Source organism: Dendrobates tinctorius, unplaced genomic scaffold (genome assembly GCF_039654945.1).
Source record: "Dendrobates tinctorius isolate UK_male_01 unplaced genomic scaffold, ASM3965494v1 ptg000018l, whole genome shotgun sequence".
In the NCBI taxonomy this organism is placed as follows: Eukaryota; Metazoa; Chordata; class Amphibia; order Anura; family Dendrobatidae; genus Dendrobates; species Dendrobates tinctorius.
In genome coordinates this window covers 842297-865200 of record NW_027361686.1, presented here as the reverse complement: position 1 = coordinate 865200, position 22904 = coordinate 842297, and the positions used below count along the sequence as shown (strand labels likewise).

The window sequence follows — 22904 nt, the reverse complement described above, 5'->3', positions numbered from 1 at the left end:
AGTTAATATTTCTTGGTGTCTACCCCAGTCGGGGTATCGAATATGGGTTGAAGTAGATTTGATGGTGTTGGTGTGTTTTTCCAAATAAGGGTAAACACTACTGCCACATCTATTCGAGAACCCTTTATAAGGCTGTAACCTAGAGTTATTTACAACCCAAACTGGGCAGTCCCATAGAGTGGATCATTACATACTTAGATTATAAGGTTTGTTAGAATTTCCCTTAAGCTGGCGCACTGTGAAACAATGTTAATAGATAACTATGGTTCGTTGAAACAGTGGTCAATGGTATCCTGTAATACAATAACATGGATGTTGTAAATGTTTTGTTTCCCCCCTCTTCACTTCTTTGTTTCCTCTCTACTTTTCTTCCCTCCCCTCGATATACCTCTCCTAGTCCCCCTCCCCACTCCTATAGGCACAAGGATTGATCTTCACTGTGAAACGCAAGGATACTATTATGTACAGCAGCATGATGGATTCGGATAAGGTACATACATTCATTTCTTTTAACGCACATGGGCTGAACTCTTCAAACACAAGACGCCACACTTTACAACTATTCAAAAAACAGCAGGCAGCGGTATTGCTTATTCAGGAAACGCACTTTAAACCGGATAAATTGCCCTCCTTTGAACGCTCGGTATATGATAAATGGTTCCACGCGACAACTACCCAGTCCGGTTCCAGGGGGGGGTCTTGATAGCAGTGGCGAGGGGAGTGTCCTTCCAGCTAAGAGAAACATTGGCGGATCCTCAGGGTCGTTATATCTTTGTTAAGGGTCTATTAAATGGCGCCCTTGTAACATTATGCAGTCTCTACGCACCGAATAAAAACTATTGAGATGGGTACTTTCAACATTGAGAAAAATAGATGGCTTTAGAGAGGATACTTTGATAGTGGGTGGGAACTTTAATGTTGCATTAGAGCCTTGATGGACACGACCAAACAGAAAAGTTCGTTCTCACCTAAAGATCTATGTAGAATAAAGTCACAACTGGGATCTCTACAGTTAATTTGCACATGGAGATATTTAAACCCCTCCGACTGAGACTATACTTTCTACTCTCACCCCCATAAATCTTACCACCGTTTAGACTATATTTTTGTACCCAGTAAAATGCTCGCCAATATACAACAGGCGAAAATAATCCCGAATATTTACTCCGATTACTCAGCGGTTTTGTTAAAACTCTCACTCTCCAAAACCTTTCCCCGTCACAGGGTATGGCGACTCAATGAGTTAGTACTCGGAAGTACCGAAGTACAGGCGCTTATGAACAAAGTGTTTTCCCAATATTTTGAACAAAATGCTACGCCAGAAATATCCCCACAAATACTATGGGAAGCACATAAGTCAGTTGCCAGAGGGGAGATGATTTCTATCACCTCCTTTCTAAATAAACTTCAGCAAAAAGAAATCCAGGATCTTTATGATAGTATATCGCAGCTTGAGCTTACACATAAACATAAAATGGATCAACATAGCCTAGAGAAGCTACAACAAAAAAGACAACAACTTAAAATCATATTAAGCTCGAGAACTGCTAAGCTTTATGCAACAAGGAAAAACAGAATGTACGTCCATGGAGACAAAGCTTCCAAATTGATGCTATCGCAACTGAGGAAACGGCAAACACGTACGCTGATTAACGCAATCAAAAATTATCAGGGGTCAAGCTCGCAAAATCCTGAGCACATGCAGCGGGCATTTCTCGATTATTATAAGAAATTGTATAATCTCCGTCCGGAAGATGATGCCGATTCCTCATTTAAAAGAACAAAATATCTGATGAACATAGTGGGTATCATAAATGTCAAAGTAAAAATTACAAAAATCAGAAACCCACAGTCAGGACAAGTACTTTAGACAACTGCATTAAGAAGGCAAACACATGGGAGAACAGAAAGCAGTCACAGCGTCCAAGAAGAGTTAATATTAGAATATCTTTATTGAACACATCCTTCATAAAAACAGACAGACTGCAACAATGGCGCTAAAAGATGGAATCAGATGAATTCCAGCATAAAAATGCCCAGGGGGGCTAAAACCCAGAGCAGAGGGATCCACGCGGCAGAAAAGTAGGTGTGTCACTAAATATAGTGCACAATGAATACAAAAATATGGGCAGAGCAAATATGACAAGGCTACATTGACCATTCCCCCAACATGGAAAGTCATATAATAAGTGGGGCAACATCACCCCAAGACATATCCACATGGCCCATGGTAGGGAGAAAAAACCCTGCCCACAAACAAAAGAATCATCATATGAACATGACAAACATACCTCCGGTCAGGTGGATATTGCACAGGGTCAGCCCGCCTACCCCGACGCGCGTTTCGGCAAAATATGCCTTCCTCAAGGGGCATAGCATAGGGCAGGAGCCGTCACTTTAAATAGTCAAGGAATCCGGAAGTCTCATGCGGTGATGTCACCACAGCTTCCGCTGCGCCCCCAGCCCGCGCTACAACAGGTCGTCAGAAAACAGAAACACATGGGGCCCCACGTGATCCGGAAACCAACGCACTGCTGAGACGCAGGCTAGCAGACACGGCGGGCACTACAGCGCATGCGCCCGCAATAACTAGAGACCGGAGGGCCATTTTAATTGCTGGCACATATATGAAAAAAGACCATTCAAACCGCATTAGAGGTCCTGGCATACATATAGATAACCAATAAGACACCAGATCATGTACACCCATCACAAAGATCCAGGGTAAACACTCAAGGTGCTAATACATGTATGACAATAGTTACAGTTCTAACATACTTCATAGGACATAGAGTGGGGGATAGAGATATTAATGTCAAAAACAGATTACATCAATATGCCATTCACAGATGTACAGACATGCCAAGAAAAATGAGCATCTAAATAAAGGGGACGCATATAATAAGAATACATGAATGTTACAAAAAACACCAATACAATAAATAGAAGTATTGGAATTACGAGGTCATACGTCGATAGCACACATGCTTAATGCACACATGCTTAATATACAGAAGTACAGTACAATATAACAATAAAGACAATATTAAACAGCATCATAGCACATAGCAGTATACACCGCAAACCTGCATATAAAATATCCAAACCTAGATGTCAAAAACAATTTAAATTCCATACTGTCAGACACAGTAAATTATATAGTACCCCAAATTATTCAAAAACACTTCCTAAACAAAATGCTCACAAATGTATAACACCCCACATAATATATACGACACAGAGCATATTAAAGATGAGTAGTAAACACATCACTCCCGCCAAAAAACAAATACGTATGATGGACACGAATAACCCAAAGTCCAGTATAAAACTATAAATTAGGATCCTCCGTCGGTCCAAGAAGAGAAGAACCACCATAGATGGAGCAGCACATCTCAGGCCCTGTTGATCACGAATATCCATACTTCCGGAATAGAAGATGATAAATATAACGGCACACGTAACTAAATAACAAAACACAAATTAAACTATATTCAAATAAAATAAAAAATGCGGAATAACATCAGAACACGGTGCACTAGTGACTATAGGAACGGCACAAAACTTATATTTTCATTCAATCCCAGAGGTTGAACAGTCCCCAAGTTCCAAATCCAACGGGATTCCAACTGGCCCAGTCGTTTTGATAAATTACCTCCCCTAATATTGATGTCGAGGACATCAATCCCTCTAACCCTAAGAAGGGTACTATCACAATTATGAAGGGCTTTAAAGTGTCTGGGGATAGTTTTTAAGGTGACCTCGTCCGTATGGCTAACAGCAGCTTGAATGCCGAGGACGTGTTCACGAACACGAACCTTAAACTGTCTTGTCGTCATCCCAACATAGATAAGTCCACAAGGACAGGTTGCATAGTATACTACATAGCGGGTAGTACAAGTGATTCGTTTCTTAATCATAAATTCCCTTGTACCACTCGAATTATGAAAATTATAGCACCTATCCACGTTGGGACATGCCACACAGCGACCACACAGAGTACAGCCACCTGTGATGGGAAAATTATCCAAAAATGTCCTAGTTTGCTGACTAACATAATGACTCTTAGTTAACAAATCCCGTAGATTACTAGCACGCCTAAACGTGATTAAGGGACGTTTAGGGAGAAATTTACCAACCACGGGATCCACCTGTAGAATGGGCCAGGCCTTAGTAAGTGCAGATCGCACCCTGTCAGCATGCGGGTGAAATGTCGTAATAAATCTACACTGAGTCCCACCCTCAGATTTATCACTATATTGTTTATACAATAAACGGTTTCGTGTAGAATGTTTCGCCCTGTGGTAAGCCTTCTTCACAACTCGCCTACTATAACCACTTTCATAAAAACGTGTCCTCAATTCCTCCGCCCGCCTCTCAAAATCGGCATCGTTAGAGCATATTCTACGAAGGCGAAGGAATTGTCCCACCGGTATTGACGACACCATATGTCGGGGATGGCAGGAAGAAGCATGTAGCAGGGTGTTTGTGGAGGTCGGTTTGCGAAAAATATCAGTAGACACATTCCCACTGTCATCCTTGCAAATAGTCACATCCAAGAAATTAATCCTGGCCATATCATACTCAAAATGTGAGAGTGATATTTAGATCACTACTGTTGAGACATCCCAAAGATTGCGTAAGGTCGACGACCGTGCCCTGCCAGACCAAGAGGATGTCATCGATGTACACGCCCAAAAAGGGACGCGGTCCATCGATAACAGCCGGTCCGACAGAAAGAGGTCCCTCTCCCACAGCCCCAGGAACAGATTAGCATAGACCGGCGCAAAGGCCGCCCCCATGGCTGTTCCCTGGAGCTGCAGGAAAAAGGACCCCTTAAACACAAAAAAATTGTGAGTGAGGGTGAATTCCAACAGTTCCAGCAGGAGTCCCCTCAAACCACTAGATAGACTTGATGTCTGAAGAAAGAATTGAACTGCAGCAATGCCATCTTTGTGTTTTATGTTTGTGTAAAGGGACTCTACATCTGATGGAACTAGGAGGGATTCACCCTCAAGGCAAAGGCCATCAACCCTACGCAATAAATCTCCCGTATCCTTAAGATACGAAGGAAGAGTTATTACGAGGGGTTGTAGGTGGAAGTCAATCCAACGATTAATGTGTTTCAAAAAGTTACCCCTCCCTGACACAATCGGACGTCCAGGTGGCGACTTCAAGTCTTTATGGACTTTAGGTAGTAGATAAAACGTAGCCACCGTTGGCTCAGGGACAAGTAGTGCCGAAGCCAGCTCCCTAGTGATAACGTCGTTCTGTGCCGCCCTGCGTTCAGTGACCTCCAATTGTGAGGAATACGCACTCGGGGTTGTAGGTTAATTTCTTGTAACATAATTATTGTTCAGCTGACGGAAGGCTTCATCCTCATATAGCTTTTTAGGCCACAGAACGACATTACCAGCTTTGTCAGCCGGCTTCAGCACCACATCCGGTAAAATTTGAAAATATTTTAATCTACTACGTTCTTCCCTAGTTAAATTATCATTACTCGAGAACCTCGGAATTTTACGGAGTTCCCGAGTCACCACCTCGACAAAAAGCTCAATATTAGAGCAAGAGGCCAGGGGGGAGAACTTATTGGAATGAGGCCGAATTGAGGGGGGAATCTTACCCCCATCATGGATGTGCTCCACCGCCAACTCCTCCAGCGTTCTTAAGGCTTTTTGTTCTTCCTCTGTTGGAAAGAGATTATTGAGGTCATTATCAAAGAAATGTCGTTTCATCAGCAGTGATCTAGCGAATAAGTGCAAATCCTTGACAGTGGTGAATGTGTCAAACTCAGAGGTTGGTGAAAAAGAAAGACCCATGCCCAGCAGGGAAATATCATAAGGAGAAAGTGAATACTGACTCAGGTTAATCACCCTATTATCCCTTTTTCCCAGGTTGGATTGATGGACATATTGTCTCCTATATGGATGATATGAATGATCCCGTAGACGTGTAGGACCCGAGGAAACGGAGACATCTGACTGTCCACTCAGAGAGGAAAGCGAAGCACTCGATGGTGTTCGTAATAAATTTACATTACTCTTCCTCCACAGGTATACTCTGTTGTTCTGGTAGTCCTGTAGATCTCTATTATATTTTGAAGCTTGATTCTCCTGAATGTTCACTACCAATGTATCCAGAGATCTTTCCAGATCCTTATCCAACTCTTGAATTTTCTCTTTTGAACAGTCAGTCCGTACGGCTGTTTGCATGTCATCAATTAATTTATCAAGATCGTCAATACTATGCATATTCAGATTAATCAGGAGCTGCATAAGTGTGAAAGAGCACACATTCAAGGCTTCCTCCCATTTTTGGATAAATTGATCATTCGCCACTGGAAAAGTTGGAACCACGCGGACCCTGAGACCTCTGGGTATCATATTATTTGTGATGTATTTATCCAAGAAGCTCTTATTCCACCACAATTTAGACCGTTTAATCACTGCATTCTTAATAGCCAATATTTTGTCGTCGCTCCCAGGGCCACCAGAGCACCGTGTACCAGCCCCAAAACTACCAAAAGTCTGTTCCAATTGGTTGAGCCATACTTTTTCTTTGGCCCGATAGTCCATTTCATCGGAAGAAACACCTGTGCATAACACAGCAACACAAATATAAACTATCTGATGAACATAGTGGGTATCATAAATGTCAAAGTAAAAATTACAAAAATCAGAAACCCACAGTCAGGACAAGTACTTTAGACAACTGCATTAAGAAGGCAAACACATGGGAGAACAGAAAGGAGTCACAGCGTCCAAGAAGAGTTAATATTAGAATATCTTTATTGAACACATCCTTCATAAAAAACAGACAGACTGCAACAATAGCGCTAAAAGATGGAATCAGATGAATTCCAGCATAAAAATGCCCAGGGGGGGCTAAAACCCAGAGCAGAGGGATCCACACGGCAGAAAAGTAGGAGTGTCACTAAATATAGTGCACGATGAATATAAATATGGGCAGAGCAAATATGACAAGGCTACATTGGCCATTCCCCCAACATGGAAAGTCATATAATAAGTGGGGCAACATCACCCCAAGACATATCCACATGGCCCATGGTAGGGAGAAAAAACCCTGCCCACAAACAAGAATCATCATATGAACATGACAAACATACCTCCGGTCAGGTGGATATTGCACAGGGTCAGCCCGCCTACCCCGACGCGCGTTTCGGCAAAATATGCCTTCCTCAAGGGGCATAGCATAGGGCAGGAGCCGTCACTTTAAATAGTCAAGGAATCCGGAAGTCTCATGCGGTGACGTCACCACAGCGTCCGCCGCGCCCCCAGCCCGTGCTACAACATGTCGTCAGAAACCTGAAACACGTGGGGCCCCACGTGATCCGGAAACCAACGCACTGCCGAGATGCAGGCTAGCAGACACGGCGGGCACTACAGCGCATGCGCCCGCAATAACTAGAGACCGGAGGGCCATTTTAATTGCTGGCACATATATGAAAAAAGACCATTCAAACCGCATCAGAGGTCCTGGCATACATATAGATAACCAATAAGACACCAGATCATGTACACCCATCACAAAGATCCAGGGTAAACACTCATGGTGCTAATACATGTATGACAATAGTTACAGTTCTGACATACGTCATTGGACATAGAGTGGGGGATAGATATTAATGTCAAAAACAGATTACACCAATATGCCGTTCACAGATGTACAGACATGCCAAGAAAAATGAGCATCTAAATAAAGGGGACATATATAATAAGAATACATGAATGTTACAAAAAAACAACAATACAATAAATAGAAGTATTGGAATTGCGAGGTCATACGTCGATAGCGCACATGCTTAATATACAGAAGTACAGTACAATATAACAATAAAGACAATATTAAACAGCATCATAGCACATATCAGCAGTATATACCGCAAACCCATGCATATAAAATATCCGTACCTAGATGTCAAAAACAATTTAAATTCCATACTGTCGGACACAGTAAATTATATAGTACCCCAAATTATTCAAAAACACTTCCTAAACAAAATGCTCACAAATGTATAACACCCCACATAATATATACGACACAGAGCATATTAAAGATGAGTAGTAAACACATCACTCCCGCCAAAAAACAAATACGTATGATGGACACGAATAACCCAAAGTCCAATATAAAACTATAAATCAGGATCCTTCGTCGGTCCAAGAAGAGAAGAACCACCATAGATGGAGCAGCACATCTCAGGCCCTGTTGATCACGAATATCCATACTTCCAGAATAGAAGATGATAAATATAACGGCACACGTAACTAAATAACAAAACACAAAAAACACAAATTAAACTATATTCAAATAAAATAAAAAATGCAGAATAACATCAGAACACGGTGCACTAGTGACTATAGGAACGGCACAAAACTTATATTTTCATTCAATCCCAGAGGTTGAACAGTCCCCAAGGTCCAAATCCAACGGGATTCCAACTGGCCCAGTCGTTTTGATAAATTACCTCCCCTAATATTGATGTCGAGGACATCAATCCCTCTAACCCTAAGAAGGGTACTATTACAATGATGAAGGGCTTTAAAGTGTCTTGGGATAGTTTTTAAGGTGACCTCGTCCGTATGGCAAACAGCAGCTTGAATGCCGAGGACGTGTTCACGAACACGAACCTTAAACTGTCTTGTCGTCATCCCAACATAGATAAGTCCACAAGGACAGGTTGCATAGTATACTACATAGTGTGTAGTACAAGTGATTCGTTTCTTAATCATAAATTCCCTTGTACCACTCGAATTATGAAAATTATAGCACCTATCCACGTTGGGACATGCCACACAGCGACCACACGGACCTGTGACGGGAAAATTATCCAAAAATGTCCTGGGTTGCTGACCAACATAATGACTCTTAGTTAGCAAATCCCGTAGATTCCTAGCACGCCTAAACATGATTAAGGGACGTTTAGGGAGAAATTTACCAACCACGGGATCCACCTGTAGAATGGGCCAGGCCTTAGTAAGTGCAGATCGCACCCTGTCAGCATGCGGGTGAAATGTCGTAATAAATCTACACTGAGTCCCACCCTCAGATTTATCACTATATTGTTTATACAATAAACGGTTTCGAGTAGAATGTTTCGCCCTGTGGTAAGCCTTCTTCACAACTCGCCTACTATAACCACGTTCATAAAAACGTGTCCTCAATTCCTCCGCCCGCCTCTCAAAATCGGCATCGTTAGAGCATATTCTACGAAGGCGAAGGAATTGTCCCACCGGTATTGACGACACCATATGTCGGGGATGGCAGGAAGAAGCATGTAGCAGGGTGTTTGTGGAGGTCGGTTTGCAAAAAATATCAGTAGGCACATTCCCACTGTCATCCTTTCAAATAGTCACATCCAAGAAATTAATCCTGGCCATATCATACTCAAATGTGAGAGTGATATTTAGATCACTACTGTTGAGACATCCCATAAATTGCGTAAGGTCGACGGCCGTGCCCTGCCAGACCAAGAGGATGTCATCGATGTACCTCTTGGTCTGGCAGGGCACCCTTACCCCCCCTTATCCCCCTTACTCAAGCTAGCTGATATAATGCCACACGCATCTTACTCCCGAGACAATGACATAATCAAAACCGGCTTCTTGGCAAATGTAGCCGTTGATGGACTCTTGGTGGATGGGACACTCCCCTCGTTCCATGAATTGAGGAAGCTGCCGGGGCTGTCAAACTTGACCTTCATACAAATTGGTTCTATAAGAGATTCTTTGGCACAGTATCTTTTAAGAGCTGACGTCACTCGCCCACTAACTGCATTTGAGACTCTATGTGCAACAAGGGATAAGCCCAAAAAAATTTCGTCTATCTACCAGATTTTGAATACATCTGCCTGCTGTATCAAGAGAGCCTATATAGCAAACTTGGAAAAGGACTTGGAATACAAGTTTTCCCCAAACCAAATATCACGCATTTATAAATTCTCTCATGGCCCATCACAGTGCGTTAGAGCGCAAGAGAACTCTTTTAAAATAGTCGCCAGATGGAATATTACACCTAAACAAAATACTCAATGGCGGACGGGATCCTCTAGTAGATGCTGGAGATGCTGCGATGCAGAGGGAGCTTATTTACATATGTGGTGGTCTTGTCCAACCCTGATGCGGTTCTGGCACCTAGTGGAGGATTTTCTTGGGAAAATAATGGGCAAAAAGCTTAAATTGACACCGGAGATAGTGCTCTTAAATTTCCTGACACCAACTGGACATAAGAATACCGCTCTGTTAATCCAACATATTCTCTCGGCAGCGAAACTTTTGATTCCTATGAACTGGAAGACAATGGCTACTCCATCTATATCTCAGCTTCAGGAAAAGATAGACCTGTTATATCAGGTAGCCAAACTAGCTGCCCTAGTAAATGGCTCACATTCAGCGTTTGAAAGAATTTGGCACCCATGGATTAGATTCAGTTCCATTATTAAAAGTTAATAAGGCTATAGTGCCCTCCCTCCTTGATTCTGTCAACGTAGATAGAATTCTTGCTGCCTACTGCTCTCTTACTTAATAAAAATAAAAAACATGGCACAGGACTGCCCAACATATACGCTTATTATCAGGCCTCACTTATTAAACAGAGCTGGCACTGGTTTATGGAAAACATGACACATCCGGCTTGGTATGGCTTGGAGAGAGATGTTAGTGATAGAGGTTCCATGCGAAAGATTTTCTTTTACTTCCTTCTGCAAAAGCAGAGTGCGAACTCATCGCATCCTATATTTCGGTCGATAATCTCAGCCTGGAGGGAACTCATTAAGCTGACTAAAAATATCAAAATAGCAGAGCAAATCTTTAAACTTCCCCTATCTTCATTTGCACTGATGGATGATCTCCCGATGCTGGAGGTATGGGGGAAATCTGGAATCAAAAAGGTCGGGGATGTTTTTAGTGGAGTGGAGTTCTTGAAATTCAGTGAGATCAAGGCTAAATTTAATCTACCGTCATCTGAGCTGGTCTTTTACACCATGTTGAAAGACAGAATTTGGAAAATCATAAAAGGGAAGACTTTAAACTATGAAATGCTAACTTCACTGTTGTGCAACCTTAAAAATAAAAACCTGGAGTCTGCGTAATTTGTATAGATCTGTCATCAAGGACCTAACGAGTCACAAAAACATATATGAAGAAATGGGAGTCTGATTTAGGTGCTGATATCTGTCTCGAAAATTGGAACGATGCCATCAAAATCACTTACAATTCCAACATATCAATGGGTCTTCACGAGGGTTAGTTTAAACTGTTAAATAGGTGGTACTATACCCCGATAAGGTTATCACATTTTAACACAGAGCTATCTTCCTTGTGCTGGAGAGGTTGTGGACATCAAGGGAACCTCTACAATATATTTTGGGGTTGTTCAAAGATCAAAAACCTCTGGTTCCAGGTCACACAGCACATTAACCTCATTGGTAAGGACTTCACAATTACACCTGAAAGAGCACTTCTTTCTTTAGACATGGAACAATTTGATGATTCGGTAAGATACATTATCATACACATCCTCTTAGTGACTAAGACCATGTTAGCACAATGATGAAAGAAAGTCGAGGTTCCTAAGTTTTCAGACATACTTGATAAGATAGGCCAACATAGCGATTTAGAACGCAGATTTGCGATTAACAGCAATCACATCTACAAAAAAATGGAAGACTTGGAACAACCAATTCCATATCAAATAGACCTATTAAGAGGTATTATATTTTGAGGCCTAAACATGGCCGATGTAGTACCGGGATGTTTATCTCCTTCCAAGAATGTTACCCCATAATAAGGATTGGCGATTTTCTTTTCATTTTATGTTGTTATTCGCTATATCCTATTTAATACCTATTTGTGGGTTCTCTAGTTTTAAATTTTTTCCATACCTGTACAAGGTGCTTTACTTCCCATTCCCTTTCCTCCCTTCCTACCTTCCTTCCCTTACCCTGTTTAATTAATGAAAACCAATAAAATTATTTGAAAAGAGTCCTGTGTCTCTTAACTAGTGTTCACCTTGCCGAGCCCTGTGAGGTTAACAGTCTCCAGCACTTGCGTTCTGCTGCTCTATGCAGTAACAGAGTTTGCTCCTTTTCACACCTGGTCAGTGGTTACCCCGCCGGTGTTCAGTCAGTGTTTGCCATTACTGAGCAGCAGTATTCCATCTCTGCACGGTGGACTCTGGATTGCGAACGCACCTTATTATTATATTTTATTTGGTGCGTTCCGCCAACCCTAACACTCATCCACATAAGAGGGGAATGATCTGTCACCAAACGAAATGTTCTTCCCAGCAAATAACAGCGCAACGACTCAAGTGCCCATTTAATGGCCAGGCACTCTCCACAATACTGTACCTGGTTTCAGTTGGGATTAGCTTCTGGCTCAGGAAACTTACGGGATGCTCTTCCCCATTAACCTTTTGACACGGCACCAAGACCTACCTCAGAGGCATCGGTCTGCACGATGAACTCTCTTTTGAAATCCGGTAACTACAACTGGTGTACCAAAAAGTACCAATTTTAACTTTACAAAGGCCTCCTCTATCTGATCATTCCAGCGGACCATCACAGACTTCCTCCCTTTCAAGCAGGCTGTTAAAGGTGTGGACAGGGTTGCAAAGTTAGGAATAAATCGCCAGTAATATCCCAATAAACCTAAAAAGGCTTTTACCTGCTTTGTTGTGAGGGGAGAGGGCCAGTTCTGAATTGCCTCCACTTTGTTTACTTGGGGTTTGCGGACTTCCTTTCCCAATGACATAACCCAAGTATCGAGCTTCCTCCAGCCCTTTGGAACACTTCTTTGGGTTGGCGGTTAGTCACAGAGAATCTATCACCGCCTGTACCTTTGGTATGTGACTTTCCCAGTTTGCACTGTACACAATATCATCCAGACAGGCTGAGGCATATCGGCGATGGGGACAGAGAAGAATGTCCATTAACCGCTGGAACGTCACTGGCTCTCCATGCAACCCAAAGGGTAATACTTTATACTGGAACAGCCCTTCGAGCGTTATAAAAGCCGTTTTTTCCTTTGCCGCCTCTGTTAGGTACACCTGCCAGTGTTCTTTTGTGAGGTCAAGAGTTGAAAAATACCGTGCCTGCCCAAATCGCTCTATCAATTCATCTACCCGGGGAATGGGTTAGGCATCAAATTTTGAAATTTCTTTACGTTTTCTAAAGTCATTACAGAACCTTAGCATCCCATCAGGCTTGGGTATTATGACGATTGGGCTGGCCCACTCACTTTGAGACTCTTCAATGACCCCTAACTGCAGTTTTTGCCTCCTCCGAGATGGCTTGTCGCCCAGCCTCAGGCTCCCGATATGGCTTTAGTCGGACTTTTGCATGTGGCTCCGTGACAATGTCATGTTGGATTAGGGATGTACGTCCAGTGAGAGCAGAGAAAACGTCTGTATTTCGGCTAACAAACTCTCAGACATCCTCAACTTGTTTAGGAGACAAAGTATCTGCTATTTTAATTACTGAGGTTTTTCCTGACACCCCCAAAGTTAATGGAGCCTTCTCCACAGGAAATTCAGGCAGTGGACTATCCCCACCAAGGTGGTCTCTATCTTTCCATGGTTTAAGCAAATTAATATGGTAAACCTGCTCTGGCTTCCTCCATCCTGGTTGATGTACCTTGTAGTCTACTGGCCCCACCTTCTCCATAATCTCGCCACCTTGCAAGAAATTTACTATCTACTGTTGGCACAAGTACCAACATCCGATCCCCAGAACTAAAGGTTCTTACCCGAGCCTCCTGGTTATTGACCCGATTCTGCGACCTTTGGTCTGCCTCCATAAGTTCCCAGACTAATGGTGGTAGGACTGTCTCCATTCTATCTTGCATTTTTGCAACATGTTCTATCACACTCTTGTGGGGGGTTTGTTGGTTCTCCCAAGCCTCTTTGGCTATATTGAGAAAGCCCTGGGGATGTCTGCCAAACAATTCTTAAAAGTGCAAGAACCCCATAGATGCCTGGGACTCCACCCACACTGCAAAGAATAAATATGGCAGTAAGAAATCCCAGTCCTTCCCATCTTTGGAATCTGCTTTTCTTAACATGCTCTTTAGCGTCTTATTGAATCTTTCTTCCAGACCATCTGTTTGGGGATGATAGACTGATTTGCGCAATTGTTTAACATTTAACAAGCGGCAGAGTTCCTTCATAATTTTTAACATAAAGGGGGTGCCCTGGTCTGTTAAAATCTCTTGAGGAATCCCCACCTGAGAAAACATACCCATGAGTTCTTTTGCTATGAGCTTAGCTGATGTGTGTCGGAGTGGAACGGCCTCAGGATACCTGGTGGCATAATCTAGAACTACAAGGATGTGTTGGACTTATTGACAGGACCAATTCAATCCATTGCCACTCTTTCAAAAGGTACCTCTACAATTGGTAAAGGCACCAAAGGACTTCGAAATTGAGGTTGGGGACTGGTTACCTGGCACACTGGACAGGAATTATAATACCGTTTAACTTCTTCATGGACACCTAGCCAGTAAAATCGCTACAAAATTCGGTCTAGGGTAATGTTTTGGCCCAAATGCCCACCGAGTACATGCGCATACACTGTCCATTACCAGCCTACGATATGCCTGAGGTACTAGTAATTGCTCTACCATTTCCCCACGTATTTTCTCGACTTGATACAACAGACCTCAGTTCAGCTCAAAGTGTGGCATCACTGTTGCTACCCCATGTTGTTGGGGTTCCAAAGATCAAAGATACTATCTCTTGTTTCTCTACAGGGGTTATCTATACAGTTACTTACATGTATGTAAGTACAGTTACTTATTTTACTTACATGTATGTAAGTACCTGGATAAGAGTGAAGTGATTAAACAGATTCAGCATGGGTTTGTTAATAAGTCATGTCAGACTAACTTAATTTCCTTCTATGACAGAATCACTGATTGGGTGGATCAGGGAAATGCTGTAGATATAGTATATCTTGACTTCAGCAAAGCATTTGACAAAGTATCTCACACAATCCTTATTGAAAAAATGTATGTATGGAATGGACAAGGCAACTGTTAGGTGAATTCATAACTAGCTAAGTGATTGGACCCAAAGAGTGGTCATAAATGGCTGCACATCCAGTTGGAAGAATGTCTCAAGTGGGGTACCACAGGACTCTGTCCTGGGCCCTGTATTGTTCAACTTCTTTATCAACGATTTAGATGAAGGAATTGAGGGTAAACTGATTACATTTGCTGATGACACAAAGCTTGGAGGGATAGCTAATACTAGAGAAGAGAGAGAGGAGTCAAAAAGATATAAATAAACTCGAGCAGTGGGCAGCAACTAACAGAATGGTTTTTAACAGGGAAAAATGCAAAGTACTACATCTGGGCAATAAAAATGAAAAAAACATATACAGAATGGGAGGAATAGGGCTACGAAACAGCACATGTGAAAAAGACATCGGTATACTAATAGATCACAGACTGAATATGAGTCAACAGTGTGATGCAGCAGCAAAAAAGGCAAATGCAATTTTAGGATGTATTAACAGAAGCATACAGTCTAGATCACGTGAAGTAATTATTGCCCTCTACTCCTATTTGGTCAGACCTCATCTGGAATACTGTGTCCAGTTTTTGGCACCACATTTTAAAAAAGTCATCAACAAACTGGAGCAAGTTCAGAAAAGAGCGACCAGAATGGTGACCGGTCTTCAAACCCTGTCTTATGAGGAAAGGTTGCAGGATTTGGGAATATTTAGCTTGCAGAAGAGAAGACTGAGAGGAGACTTAATACCTTTTTACAAAATATCTCAAGGGCTGTCACATTGTAGAAGGATCATCTTTATTCTCATTTGCACAAGGAAAGACTAGAAGCAATGGGATGAAACTGAATGGGAGGAGACACAGAGTAGATATTAGAAAAAACTTTTTGACAGTTAGAGTGATCAATGAGTGGAACAGGCTGCCACGAGAAGTGGTGAGTTCTCCTTCAATATAAGTCTTCAAACAGGCTGCACAGACATCTGTCTGGGATGATTTAGCGAATCCTGCTTTGAGCAGGGGGTTGGACCAGATGGCCATGGAGGTCCCTTCCAACTCTACGATTCTATGATTTTATGCCCTTGTGACAAACTTTATGTTGGTCGCACAAAGAGATGTCTCAGAGATAGAATAAAGGAACATTTAGATAACATCACTAAAGGACTTATGGGACATCCCTTATCACGCCATTATGTGGACAAAGATAGTCATGTAGTGGAACTTCGTTTTGTGGTATCCATACTGTATGCATAAATCCAAGAGGGTGTGACTATTTGAAACATATGTCAAAAATTGAATCCAAATGGATTTTTACAATGGACAGTTTGGCCCCAAAGGGAATAATTTATGAAATAGAACTTTATGCCCTGTGAGCAACTTTAAGAGATATTAAGGTAATCGCACTTTCTACTAATTTAAATATGAAAGGATGTCTAAAGTGCCTGACAAGCAAAAATATTTATAATATAGATTTTAATAGTATTATTTTTATTAATATACATTTGTTGGTATAGATTTCTACCAGTAATATCATGTTATCTTGTTTTTAAAGGGTCCCTTTAAGGGATTTTTTTAAATTTTTTTTTCTCTTTATACACAATTTTAAATAATGAGTGAATAAAGATTTTTAAGTTTTAAATTGCAAATGTTTTTACTGTACATTCAATAGCTGATATCTTTCCAGCTCTCCAGCTTTGGCAGTGTTAAAATATACGCAGCCATAATTACTGTCTGTATCAGTGGAGCTGTACACAGCAAAGCAGTGGTTCCCTTTTTTATTTATTCACTTTTACACTTATTTATTTATGTAATCATTCATGTAGCGCAGTAAAAATGAGGTGCTAATTGCCAGTAACATGATACCACAGAAAGTCTGTATACCATTTTAGGTACGCTAGCATTCTTCCAGGGGTGAAAATCCACTCATTACCCGTAATTGAAACAGGCGATCCAATGGCATGTAGCGATGAAGGAGAGCGTGATTGTAACAGAGGAGCCATATCCTGAGAAAGAGGGATGGGTCCCTCAAAATGCATTGGGATTGGCCCCTGTGTATGTCTGGTTTTACGGGCAGGTGACGTCACCACTAACCACGCCCCCTGTTTGTTACACTACTACACGGCGGCACCATCGGCTGAGGCTTACCGCCGTATCACATAGGCACGAGCGTGTGGCAACTCTCTGGAGTACGGGAGGACGCTCCCCTACTTGATTCTGGACTGCATCCAAAGGATATATCTTTATTGCATGGACTGAGCAACTGACAACCAGCAACTTCATGCACACGCCAGTAAGTGCCATTTTCCATGTGTCAGTCACATTGCACGGCGACTCCTTCATTTAGATTAGCAGTCTTCACGTGTTACCAGCACGGAGACTCATTTAACTAGAATAGTGGTCTTCACAAGTTATTAGCGTGGCAGACACCTTTACTATTTACTTGTCTGTTTCCAATTTGACATGAAATCATTGTCAATATTCATTAAGAAAGCTCTCATGCAAAAATGTGCAAATACCTTTGCAACATTCTTGTTTATTTCATGTAGCAACCATAAACCAGTAGTTAATCGTTGGATTGTGTTGCTTTGCTGCATAGGTTTAGAGAATCCCAGTGGTCATGGGTGTATGACCTCATAGGGAGGCAGGCAAAATGATAGAAGAGTGTACACAACGGAGATGGCACTTAGTGCTCACCTGATTTATGAGGACAATCCGAGAATTTTGTTCACGGCAAGTATTTGCGCTTGTGGTGTCTTATTTTGTATAGAGCAATAAATCACCTATATTGCTGTGCATGGTTAGTACTCTAAACTGGTCAGTCTTTAATCATGAGAAAAATTATATATTTACTAAACCTTGCATTATATTACAGCCTATTTAAAAGAAAAGAAAGAAAAATACCTTTACTCATTAGCGCCACTGAAAAGTTTACAATTGCTGTATCAAGCTTTCTCCATATAATTATATACAGCGCAGAAGATAAAAGTGTTTGTTTTTAATACTATCAATGGAAAACCATATACAACCTAACTGGGTAAGTGCAATGTATATTTTTTTAGAATAATCAGAAGTGATGTTATTCATGTAGTTAAACGTACTGGAAAATCGAATATAATTTGATAAGTGTACCATGGATGTTTTGACTACGATCAAACTGGTAAAGCCATATAAAAAGTAATCCCCTTAACCATCAAGCCTGTTTTCACTTGCTTGACCAGGCCAAATGTTACATTTCTGACAAGTGTCATTTTACGTAGTAATAACTCTGAAATGCTTCAGCGTCTCCCAGGGATTCTGAGAAAGTTTTTCAAAGATACATTGTACTTAATGTTAGTGGTAATTGTAGGTCAATTTTTTGGGGGTTATTTGAAAAACAATTTATTTTTGGAGAAAATTTTTAAAATTAAACAGTTTTCAAACTTTTTATTCCTTTAACTCCTTTGAGACCTTGGCCTATTTTTGTTTATGCGTTTCTGTTTTTCGCTCTCCTTCTTCCCAGACCCATAACATTTTTATTTTTCCATCAATATGGCCACGTGAGGGCTTGTTTTTTTTACGGGACAAGTTGTACTTTTGAAAGACACCATTGGTTTTACCATACTAAAAATTGGAAAAAATTAACAAGTGTGGTGAAATTGCAAAAAATGCAATTACACAACGTTTTTGGTTTTTTTTCTCCATGACCTGCCATTATGATTCTCCAGGTCATTATGAGTTCATAGACACCAAACATTTCTAGGTTATCTTTTATTTAAGTGGGGAAAAAAATCCAAAGTTTGTTAAAAAAAATTGCGCTAATTTCCGAGACCCAAAGCGTCTCCAATTTTCGTGTTCTTGGGTTGGGTGAAAGCTTATTTTTTGCGATCCGCGCCGACATTTTTATTGATACCATTTTAGTGCAGATACAATATTTTCATCGCCTGTTATTCCATTTTAATGCAATGTTGCAGCCATCAAAAAATCGTAATTCTGGCGTTTTTACTTTTTTTCTCTCTATGCCATTTAGCGATTAGGTTAACCCTTTTTTAAGTGATAGATAACAGTGCTGTGCAAATTCATTGGGACAAAGCATTATTTTAAGTAAAATCGTAAGTTTGTTACCAGTCAGTGATTCAAACCAGTTTTAACTGCTTTGAACAGGTGTGAGTGCCTATTCAAAGCAGTTAAAACTGGTTTGAATCATTGACTGGTAACCAACTTATGATTATACTTTAAAAAAATGCTTTGTCCCAATTAATTTGCACAGCACTGTAGGGCTATTCCAAATGTGGCGATACCAAATATGTGCATGTTTGGTCTTTTTTTATTGTTTTATTTTGAATGAGGCGAAAGGGGGGCGATTTAAATTTTTATAACTTTTTTTTTTCTTTTGGCATGCTTCAATAGTCTCCATGGGAGACTAGAAGCTGCCATAACCCAATTGGCTTTGCTACATACATATTTTAATTTAGACCTATTTTTTAACTTACAGGAGAAAATGGATGATGTAATTTGTTGTACAATTTCACTTGAGCATGTCTTCACCACATATGTGGGGGAAATCTACTATTTGGGCACACGGCAGGGCTCGGAAGAGGAGCGCCATTTTACTTTTTGAATGTAAAATTGGCTGGCATAATTAGCGGAAGCCATGTCATGTTTGGAGAGCCCCTGATGTGCCTACACAATGGAAACCCCCACCAAGTGACACCATTTTGGAAACTAGACCCCTTATGGAACCTACCTAGATGTATATAGAGCACATTGAACCCACAGGTGTTTCATAGAAGTTTATAACGTAGAGCTGTAAAAAATAAAAAAACACATTTTTTCCAGATAAACTTTTTTAGCTCCAAATGTTGCATTTTCATATTGATGCCAGGAGAAATTTCTCCATGCAATTTGTTGTGCAATTTCTCCTGAATGCGCAGATACCCATTATGTAAGAGAAAACTACTGTTTGGTTGCAAAGCAGAGCTTGGAAGGGAAGTAGTGCCATTTAACTTCTTGAATGTAAAATTTGCTGGAATAATTAGCGCATGCCATGTCGTGTTTGGAGAACCCCTGATGTGTGACATGGAAACACTGGAATACCGGTCTAAAATGCCCAAATTTTTAGCACACAGATGTATGAGATGCATCACAGATGTACCACACTGTAAAATATTTGGCCTGTTTTTTAAAAAAATGCAGAGTAGTCTTGTATATAACTTGAGTAACAGACAGGAAAACACTGGAGCTAAGGTTCCTGAAGGTGTGAAAATGACCTCTGCAAAGTATGTAGAGTTTCTGACTGACAACTTTCTTCCATGGTATAAAAAGCAGAAACATTCCTTCAGGAGTAAAATCATCTTCATGCGTGACAATGCACCATCTCATGCTGCAAAGAATACCTCTGAGTCACTGACTGCTATGGGCATAAAAGGAGATAAACTCATGGTGTGGCCACCATCTTCCCCTGACCTCAACCCTATAGAAAACCTTTGGAGTATCATCAAGCAAAAGATCTAGGAGGGTGGGAGGCAGTTCACATCAAAACAGCAGCTCTGGGAGACTATTCTGACTTCATTCAAAGAAATACAAGCAGAAACTCTCCAAAAACTCACAATTTCAATGGATGCAAGAATTGTGAAGGTGATATCAAAGAAGGGTTCCTATGTTAACATCTAACTTGGCCTGTTAAAGTGTTTTGGAGTTAAATAGCTTTTTTTTGTTCTGTGAATGTGACCTCCTAATGCTGCAAATTCCACAAATGAGCATTTTCAGTTCTTTAAAACATATCAAATGTTTAGAAATTCTGCTGTGCCTAATAATTTGGAACAGTGCAATTTGAGTTTTTATTCATTGTGGAGATTATACTGTTTTCATTGGGCGCTTTCATCAATAAAATTCAATGTATAATCTAATGAGCGATGACTTTTATTAGACTGACTGTTATTTGCACCGATCATTTAGGAAAATCAGAGAAAAATTTCATTTGCATAATAATTTGGATCATGGTGTATGAGGCGTGTCACAGACATACCACACTGTAAAATATGTGGCCTGTTTTTTTTTGTAATGCAAAATAGTGTTGTATATACACCATGTTCCAAATTATTATGCAAATGATATTTTTCTCTGATTTTCCTAAATGGTTGGTGCATAATAATTTGGAACATTGCGTACATCCGTGTGCTTAACATTTGTGAATTTTAGGCCGGTATTCCAGGGATTTCCTGTCTGTCACTCTAGTAATATGCAGCACTATTTTGCATTTAAAAATAAACAGGCCACATATTTTACAGTGTGCTATTTCTGTGAAAAGCCTCACATGTGTGCTAAAAATTTGGGCATTTTAGGCCAGTATTCCAGTGTTTTCCTGTCTGTTACTCAAGTTATATACAACACTATTTTGCATTACATAAAAAAAAACAGGCCACATATTTCATAGTGTGATATATCTGTGACACGCCTCATACACCATGTTCCAAATTTTTAAGCAAATGATATTTTTCTCTGATTTTCCTAAATTTCTAAATTCCTAAATTTTTTTGTAATGCAAAATAGTGTTGTATATAACTTGAGTAGCAGACAGGAAAACAATGAAATACCGGCCTAAAATGCCCAAATTTTTAGCACACGGATGTATAAGGCATGTTACAGATATATCACACTGTAAAATATGTGGCCTGTGTTTTTTTTTCTAAGTGCAAAATAGTGCTGTATATAACTAAAGTGGCAGACAGGGAATCACTGAAATACCGGCCTAAAAATGCCCACATTTTTAGCACACGGATGTGCTGTAACTTGAGTAACTGTTAGGAGTGGCGGAAGACACTAAAAAAATAAATAAAGTGCCTTCGCCACTTGGGGTCCACTGTGCGGTGGATGGAAAAACCGCTACTGAGAGAGGCAGAGCACTAAAATGGTAATGTGCACAGGGTTCTAACTCACCCAGGTGCAATTAAGCAATCTCTGTTAAGGGACAAAGAGCTGCACTGGTAAATAATGGAAAAGTAGTAACGCTGAGCCTGTTAACAGCACAGGGTATCAGCGGCACATGTACGGTAGCCGGAAACCGGAGTAGTTCTATAATGTCACTACAGCCGAGCAGACTTACCGTAAACGAACATGTGCTCGGCGTCGCTACTGTGCACGCCTGGAAAGACTGCAACCGCAAGCGCGATGCAGGACGCTAGCTGCTGAAACAGGAGGAGCTTGAACGCGCTGGCGCTAGCGCTGCTACTGGCTGAATCCCACTCACTCACACAGACGTATTATCAGAGGGAAGGGGTTTCTTAATGAGTCAGTCACCAGTCCAAGCATCCATCACCAAACACACAGCAGCAAGTATGAGAAATACTAGCGCATGGCAGAACAGCCATGCGCACTTTTTATAGTGAATGGGACCTTCCGGAAATCTCCAGAGCCCTGAGCTGAACCAATGAAATCAGGAGCAGGACCTGAGCACCGGACTCCTGAACTCCAATGGGAGCTCTTCCCGTGGGCATGCTCAGAAGCTGGAAAAAAGGACTTGGCCTCTGGAGATAAATGTGAGAATCTGGATCTACATCATAGGAACCAGATTCCTAACAGTAACAGACAGGAAAACACTGGAACTAAGATTTCTGAAGGTGCCTCTGCAAGGTACAGTTGTGGCCAAATGTATTGACACCCCTGCAATTCTGTCAGATAATACTCAGTTTCTTCCTGAAAATGATTGCAAACACAAATTCTTTGGTATTATCTTCATTTAATTTGTCTTAAATGAAAAAACAAAAAGAATTGTCCTAAAGCCAAATTGGATATAATTCCACACCAAACATAAAAAAGAGGGTGGACAAAAGTATTGGACTGTTCGAAAAATCATGTGATGCTTCTCTAATTTGTGTAATTAACAGCACATGGATTAAA

General features: G+C 40.9%; 1 long non-coding RNA gene across 3 annotated transcripts in view; it reads left to right on the top strand.

Moving 5' to 3' along the window:
* LOC141082524 (uncharacterized) overlaps nucleotides 1-22904 on the top strand; it is an 84938-nt gene that overhangs the window by 7751 nt on the left and 54283 nt on the right. For 2 of the 3 annotated variants that reach the window (XR_012230527.1, XR_012230528.1), the window contains exons 2-4: nucleotides 398-490; nucleotides 5898-6056; nucleotides 17902-18063. This is a non-coding gene — a long non-coding RNA (uncharacterized lncRNA). Of the gene's footprint in view, nucleotides 1-397; nucleotides 491-5897; nucleotides 6057-17901; nucleotides 18064-19500; nucleotides 20907-22904 lie in introns of those variants that run through there. The other variant, XR_012230526.1, reaches the window with a different exon arrangement.